At 30.5% G+C, this 7,500-nt stretch overlaps 1 protein-coding gene across 1 annotated transcript in view; it reads left to right on the top strand.

Annotated features, from left to right (window-relative positions):
• LOC131551795 (inositol polyphosphate-5-phosphatase A-like) overlaps positions 1-7,500 on the top strand; it is a 186,296-nt gene that overhangs the window by 163,660 nt on the left and 15,136 nt on the right. The window lies entirely within an intron of this gene.

The raw sequence follows: 7,500 nt of genomic DNA, 5'->3' as shown, positions 1-7,500 counted from the left end.
ATTCTCAAAGTTTTTGCTTGTGTGTAAATGGTGCACAGTGAGTTTTTACATTTAAAGCATGGTTATGAGAATATTATAATAATAATTAGAAATATATTATTAAATTTATAAAGTTAATAATAACAATAAGTTTATACAGTTGATAAATATATTAATTTATTAAATTTATACATTAATTTATGTATATAATAATGACAGTTAATTATTTAAGGTATTTTTTTTTTACAAAGTTTATTATAATAACTATAATATTGATTACTGATTTAGGTGTACAACAACAATAATAATACAAATTTAAAACATTATTAAATGTTATTAAATATAAAAATAGTGATAATATTCATATTAATTTATAAAATATATAAATATATTAAATTGTAAATTGTACAGTAATTTATCATTTTAGTTTAATTAATTTGTAAATATATTATTTAATATTTAAAGTTTAGAATAATAATAATAATAAGTATTTCTTAATTATTTCTTAATTATTTATATTTATAAAGTCGATAAATATATTAATTGAAGAATTTTATTATCAATAACATTTATTGTAATAATAACAATAATGATATTTATTTTAATTTATTAAGTTTATATCAATGATGATAATAATAATAATAAAATTATGCAAAATTAATAATAAAGCAAATTTTAAAAATGAATTAAATAATAATGATGATAATTTATCATTCATGAAATTATTAATAATAATGCAAATTTAAAACAGATTTAAATAATTAATAATAATACTTTATAATTAATTTATAAAATTATCATTATTATTATTAATAATTACATTTGAAATACAAATCATTCCTTAATAATTTATATTTATAAAGTTGATAAATATATAAACAATAATACATTATTAATAGTAGTAATTATTATTATTATTATTATTATTACAAGTAATATTTAATTGATTCCAAACCTGAACCCTTCTGTGGGTCTAAGTGGTGCTAACGCTGGCAGAAACGCTCCTGATCTGCAGCCTGTGTTTAGTTGAAGCGTGTTAAAGACTGTAATCAGATCGTCCTGCTCTCTGTGAGACGCGTCTGATCCTCCAGAGAGCGTCTGACCCTTCTCTCCTGCCTTAATATGCTAAAGCCATAGTGGATCGTCCTCAAACAGACGAATTTACAATTAGGCCTTTCAGAGCGCGGCGGGAGCGGATCTTACGAGCTAATGATGCTCGACTCAATCAGAGCAGATCATCAAACGCTGGAATCAAACAATAATTACTTACTGTTTTAGGCCGCATTTAGTGCTCGGTGAATGAATGGAGATTGAGACGGACTCGAGTCCTCAGGAGCCGCAGCGATTGTTCTCTGTCCTTCAGAAACAGCCATGACCATCTGTGTGCTTCATCCTCACATTAGCTGATCTCTTGTTGTGCTGAGATCAGTTCAGTGTGTGATTATGAGCATGCACAGCTTTATTAAAGAGTACTGTGGTGCACCATGCATTGACACTCGTGCATCTGACAGATGTTTTTATCTCAAGTGACTCGCGTTGTATTAAAGCTGTACATTTGATCAGTTCAGTCGCTGAGAATCGAACCTGTGACGGCTCCAGCTTCAGGAAGCCTAATACTGTGACGCTTTGATTAAACTAGCGATGCAGCAAAATTCATCTTTTACTAAAACACCAAAACCGAAATTAAAGTTTTCATTTAGCTGGAAACCAAATAATGGATTAATAATGGATAATAATGGATTAATCAATCAAATAATAATCAGCTAAATAAATAAATATTTTAATATATACCGAATAATTATTAAATAATCTAATGATTTAATATTAAATAATTATAATATTTTGATTTGATAATCAACACTCAAAATAAAAACTGAGTTCTACATAAACATTTCATTTGCATATAAGGCTGTTTTTACTGTCATTTTTTTATGATATAAATGTTTTTACTCAAGTTTTTTTATTTAGTTTAAAACAATTGTTCAATTCATAATAAGTAATGATTTAATATGTATTTAGGATTATTTATAATTAAATAATATTAACAATTTAAATTATAATGCAATTTTTAATCAATACTCAAACATTGTTTATTTAATTCAGTTTTTAAATAAACATTATGATATAAATGTTTCTAAAAAAAAACTTTTTTTCAAACTTGCATTAAATACTGACAACAACATGTTAAGTTAAAATATGTAATAAAAATGTAATGAATATAAATGTAGTGAACGTTAATTTATACACCAAAGATTTAAAATATTTTTTTATAGCTTGGTTCATTAAAATGCAGTTTTAAACAAGAAATCAAGCTGGTTAATCCAGCACTAGTTTACCTGTTTTATTTTCTTTTTTAATATTTTTTCATGAGATAGACACTGAAACATTGTAGAAGCATTAATTAAACGTCACTGTTTAAGTCCGTGATCAGAACTCTTCCGGCCTGAATGTTTTTGGTTCTGGTCTGTAGCGGATCGATGTGTGTGTTATCCTCCGGCGCTGATGCTCTGTGTTTGCGAGTGTTGTAAGAGCCTGTGTATGGTGTGTTTGAGCGCGACCCTTCACACATCCGGCGCTCACACAGAGACGTGTGGAATTTGAGCGGCTCCTGCCAACGCTGAGGCTGGAGCCACGCTGACGATGAATGAAACACACACCGGCGCTGCTGCAGGCACACTAACGAGCAAAACTAGGAGCGAAAATCATGCTTTCCCAAAACTTTATTTAAAAAAAAAAAAAAACATATCTTGAAAATTGTAATTTTTTAATTACATATATTTTACCTGAAATAAATGAATAAATAGTAACTTTTTTTTTTTTTTGGTATTGAAAAAAAAAAAAAATACTTGCCCCTTTTAGACTTGCACTCTATTCATTTACTAACTGCTTGTTTTCTTTGAAAAAAATTAAATAACTAACACTAGCTTCTCTATTCTATTTGTATTCGATCTATTTGTTTTCTATTTATTATATAGTTTTAAAAAAAAAACCTTGCTAGTGTACTGTGTTAGGCTAACTGAGTCTTGTTATAGCACTTACATTTCATTGCTCTTTTGATTGCTTCCATTGTCCTCATTTGTAAGTCTAGCAAAAATACACAAAATAGCTGCTGTTTTGTGTCTGAAATCTTGGGATGGAAAAATGGAAATATTATGTTATTTTCAGCTGGATACTCTGATAAAAATAGGGTTTTCTTAAAATTGTAATGAAAAATTATAAAAGATGTTATATAATCATTTTTATCCAGTAGTTTATGAATGGCTGAAAAAAAAGTGTGTAATTTGACACAAAATACCATCATTTTTCATCATGAAAATAAAAGTTTGGGGTCGGTAAGATTTTTTTTGGTAAGAAAAATCTCATCAAGGCTGCATTTATTTGATCAAAACCACACAAAAAATTACGAAATATTACAATGTAAAATAGCTGTTGTTTCTGTGAATATGTGTTAAACTGTAATTTATTTCTGTGATGCGCAGCTGTATTTTCAGCATCATTACTGCAGTCTTCAGTGTCACATGATCTTCAGAAATCATTCTAATATGCTGATTTGCTGCTCAACAAACATTATTATTATTATCAATGTTGAAAACAGTTGTGCTGCACAATATTTTTGTGGAAACCGTGATGCATTTTATTTTTCAGGATTCACAGATGAATACAAAATTCAGAAGAACAGCATTTATTTGACTTGTTGATTCATTCTTGAATCAAGATGCATTTACTTGACAAGTAAAATGACTTAAGATATTAAGTCTTGTTTTCTAAAAAAAAAAAAAAAAGAATTATCAAAATATCTGCCAATGGGGCAAGAAAAATGATCTCATTTCAAAGGCTAAACAAGATTATTTTTCTTGCCTCATTGGCAGATATTTTTGCTTGTTTTAAGCAAAAACTAATACAATTTTTATAATTATTATTATTTTTTTTTAGAAAACAAGACGTAATATCTTAAGTCATTTTACTTGTACAGTAAATTCATCTTGATTCAAGAATGTTTAGATATTAACACTAGAAAACAAGCCAAAAATACTAAGTAAGAGAATGTTTTTTTGCATTGAATGAGCATAGAGTGTGAATCCGTCCCTGAATGTTGGCGTCTGATCTGAGCGATGTTTCCATCAGCTCCACTGCTCTGTGATGTTATTGTAGGAGTTTCTGTGTAAAATCAGTGCAGAGATTGAAGAGGTTGAACCCCAGGATAGCGAGAGAAGATGCGATTTATTTCACTAAGTGTGTTAGTGGAGCGACTGCTGTGTGTGTGAGTCTAGACGGATCGGCTCGAGGGTCGTGAGGTCAGCGTGTGAAGGGTCAGAGGTCGTGTACAGTTATTCTTCACCGTTTGGTGAGGATGTGGAGACCCGCTTCAACACAGCGGCTCTGTGACCATTACACTCAGCGGTTCGCTGTAAATGAAGACATATACAGCAGTGGCTGAAATGATGAGAACACTAGTATTTTCAGCAGCTAAAAATGGTTTTAAGGCAGTTATTTCTATCTTCTGCTGTAGTGTGTCAGGAGGAAATATCACTTTACATTTCCAAACATTCATTTAGCCATTAATTGTAATAATCCAGTGAGATTTTTTAGATCTGATCTGATCATCATCAATCTGTCTGGAATGACATGAAGAAACAGAACAAACTGAGACTAAATCCAGAAGATCTGTGTCTCCGAGACGCTTCAAGAAAGCTAAATATAGAAATAACTGACTTAAAAAACCACTTTTAGCTGCTGAAAATACTAGTATTCTAATCATTTTGGCCAACAAAAAAAAGCATGAAAAAGCATGGTATCGTTTCGCCAATGCACTTTTTAATGCTTTTATTAGTGTTTACTCCATTCAGATTAAACTAGGCATGCTTCAGTGTGTTTCATCTCTTATTTTAATGCAAATGGCTCATTTCCATTCATTTCCGTCGCATGTCTGTATCTGTATGTGAAGATGACATTATTATACCGCCGTTAGTTCCGGTCCACTAATTGGATTGGACACGAGTGCTGATATTTCTCCTTCATCACTGTTTGTGTCTCTCTGATTACTCTGCTTTGACTTCTTTGGAACGGTTTTCTTCAAAAATACACAAAATAGCTGCCGTATGGCCATTTAAGCAGGTTTTCCACATCTTTATTTGAAAAATAAATTATTTCAAATGTTTTACCTGACATTCAAATGCCAGTGCATCCAGAAATTTCTTCTTTAAAAAAGAAAAATCACAATAATAAAATCAAATTTAAATCTATTCCAGATATCGTTATATGACACTCAAATGCTAGTGCATCCAGAAATGTTTTAAAAATGTAATATTAAAATTTACATCTATTCCAAATTTTGTTACATGACATCCAAATGCCAGTGCATCCAGAAATATGTATAAAAATGTCATTTTTATATTAAAATTAGGGCTGGGGATTTAATGCGTTAATTAGATTAATTAATTACGGTGAAAAATAACACGTTAAAATCAACACATCTGCCCCGCCCCAGACCTACACTCAGACCAAGTCTGTAATAATAGGGCACAATATACTGTATAATTTGAAGGAATGTTTCCGTATTTATTTTTTACAGGTGTTTTACCAGTATTTTGAATTTTACACTCCATTGCATTGTTTTAGAGTTAACAGAAATGTCTGTAAAATTAATGGATAATGTGTAATGTGCTGGCAGTAGTTTTTCTGTTATTTTACAGATTTGTTTTTTACAGTGCATGTGGGTGATCTAACATTTCATACAGCTGATTGATGACAAATATGATGCAGGTCAACAACTCGCTGCGTGATGGAGCCTAAAGAACGTTGTTAGAGCATCCCTAAAATTCAAGATATGGGGCAAAAATGCCGTTTGTGTTTTTGTCTCATATTTACATCATATGTTATAGTTAAGCAATATCACATGAGCAATAAGTGCAATATCACACAAGTGCAAATGCATTACTGATTTTATACAACAGTTCAATAAATAAAAGGTTATTAGTGTGTTATTTCAGACACAGTGTTGTCTGTTTTGCTAAATTTTGCCAACGAAAAAAATAGACAAAGCAGAACTGTTCGTCTCCGAGTGACACACAGTGGTGTTTAATTTCTTAATGCACGTTTTGAATGAATTGGGTGAATCATGAGGCTCGTTGGATTTGAAGCGGCGCTGCAGACCGATCGCTGTGTGACATCAAAGTACCGCAAGAACGATTCAAAAGCATAAAGAGTCTCTGCTCTCTATAGCTCTCGCGGTACTTTGATGTCACACAGCGATCGGTCTGATGGTGATGATCCGTTTCGAGTCGAACAAGCCTAATGATTCAATGGACCAATCATAAAGAACCATTTACTTCACTCCTGAATGAATCAACCATTTGAACGAATCAAATGAATGAATGACTCAATCAACGACTTAATCATGAAGATATTTACCACCACCTACTGGCAGTTTTAGTTTATTATTTAGAGTATCATTTCATTAAAGAAATAATTTCATATTTCCATATATAATAATAAAAAAAAAAAAATTAAAGGTATAGTTCACCCATCCAAAAGAGTTATGGTCCAAAAGAGTAGGCTGTGTAATAAATTTTAATGTTGAATCAAACAAAATATTTCTTGCTGAAGCTATGTTTGTAATGTCTGTTTGATGCTTTACACAAGGACTTTAAATTATCTTTTGGGAGTAATTTCTCCAAATTTGATGTGCGAACAATTTGTGATAAATTAGATAAAAAATTGTAATTGCTTTACAGCCCTAATTAAAATTTGAATTTATTCAAAATATTGTCATATGACATTCAATTGCCAGTGCATCCATTTTTATATAAATTTTTAAATCGGGCCTTTTGAGTCTGAAGTGTCATTTACGCATGAAAATGCTGGGAATATCAGGTCATTTTGATATGTATGCCTGGAAAAATCATGGAAATTTCTTTAGCAAAAATATATTTATTAATATTTAACCAGCTAGATACTGATCTTTGTGCAGCGTCTTATTGGACACATCTGTATACACCTTTACAGCAATTTTTACATTAAAAATTATACAACATTATTTTAAAGTAGGGATGTTCATTTTAACTGTTTAACCGTTAACCGACCAATAAGAATTTTGACCGATTAATACAATGTCACTTTTTTTTTTCAGTAATTTATCAAAATATTTTAAAAGGTTTGCTGCATGGTTAAAATATGCGTATAAAAAAAAAAAGTTTTTTAGAGAGAGAGAGAGGGAAAAAATCACTTGATCCCCCTTTGTAACAGTGGAAGCAACTACTCCTTTTAATCATGAAGATAATCGGAATTGTAAAAGGTTTGCTTTTATTTGTGTACATTCACAATAAAAACAAATCTTTGTGCTTTTGTAAAATAAGCCAAAAAAATAGGATGCCGCTTTCTGCTGTCTGGTTTCCTTTCGGGCATGAAAATCTACATAGGCTACTTGTTGCACAGTTTTTCTTTCGTTTTCTTAAATTATGATTTAAGTGAAAAAATATTTCTCGTATAGGCCTATTTATTCGTTATAATATATAGGTTATA

Source organism: Onychostoma macrolepis, chromosome 13, assembly GCF_012432095.1.
Source record: "Onychostoma macrolepis isolate SWU-2019 chromosome 13, ASM1243209v1, whole genome shotgun sequence".
NCBI lineage: Eukaryota > Metazoa > Chordata > Actinopteri > Cypriniformes > Cyprinidae > Onychostoma > Onychostoma macrolepis.
Note: the sequence above shows the minus strand (reverse complement) of the source record. Positions and strands in the feature narration are given on the sequence as shown.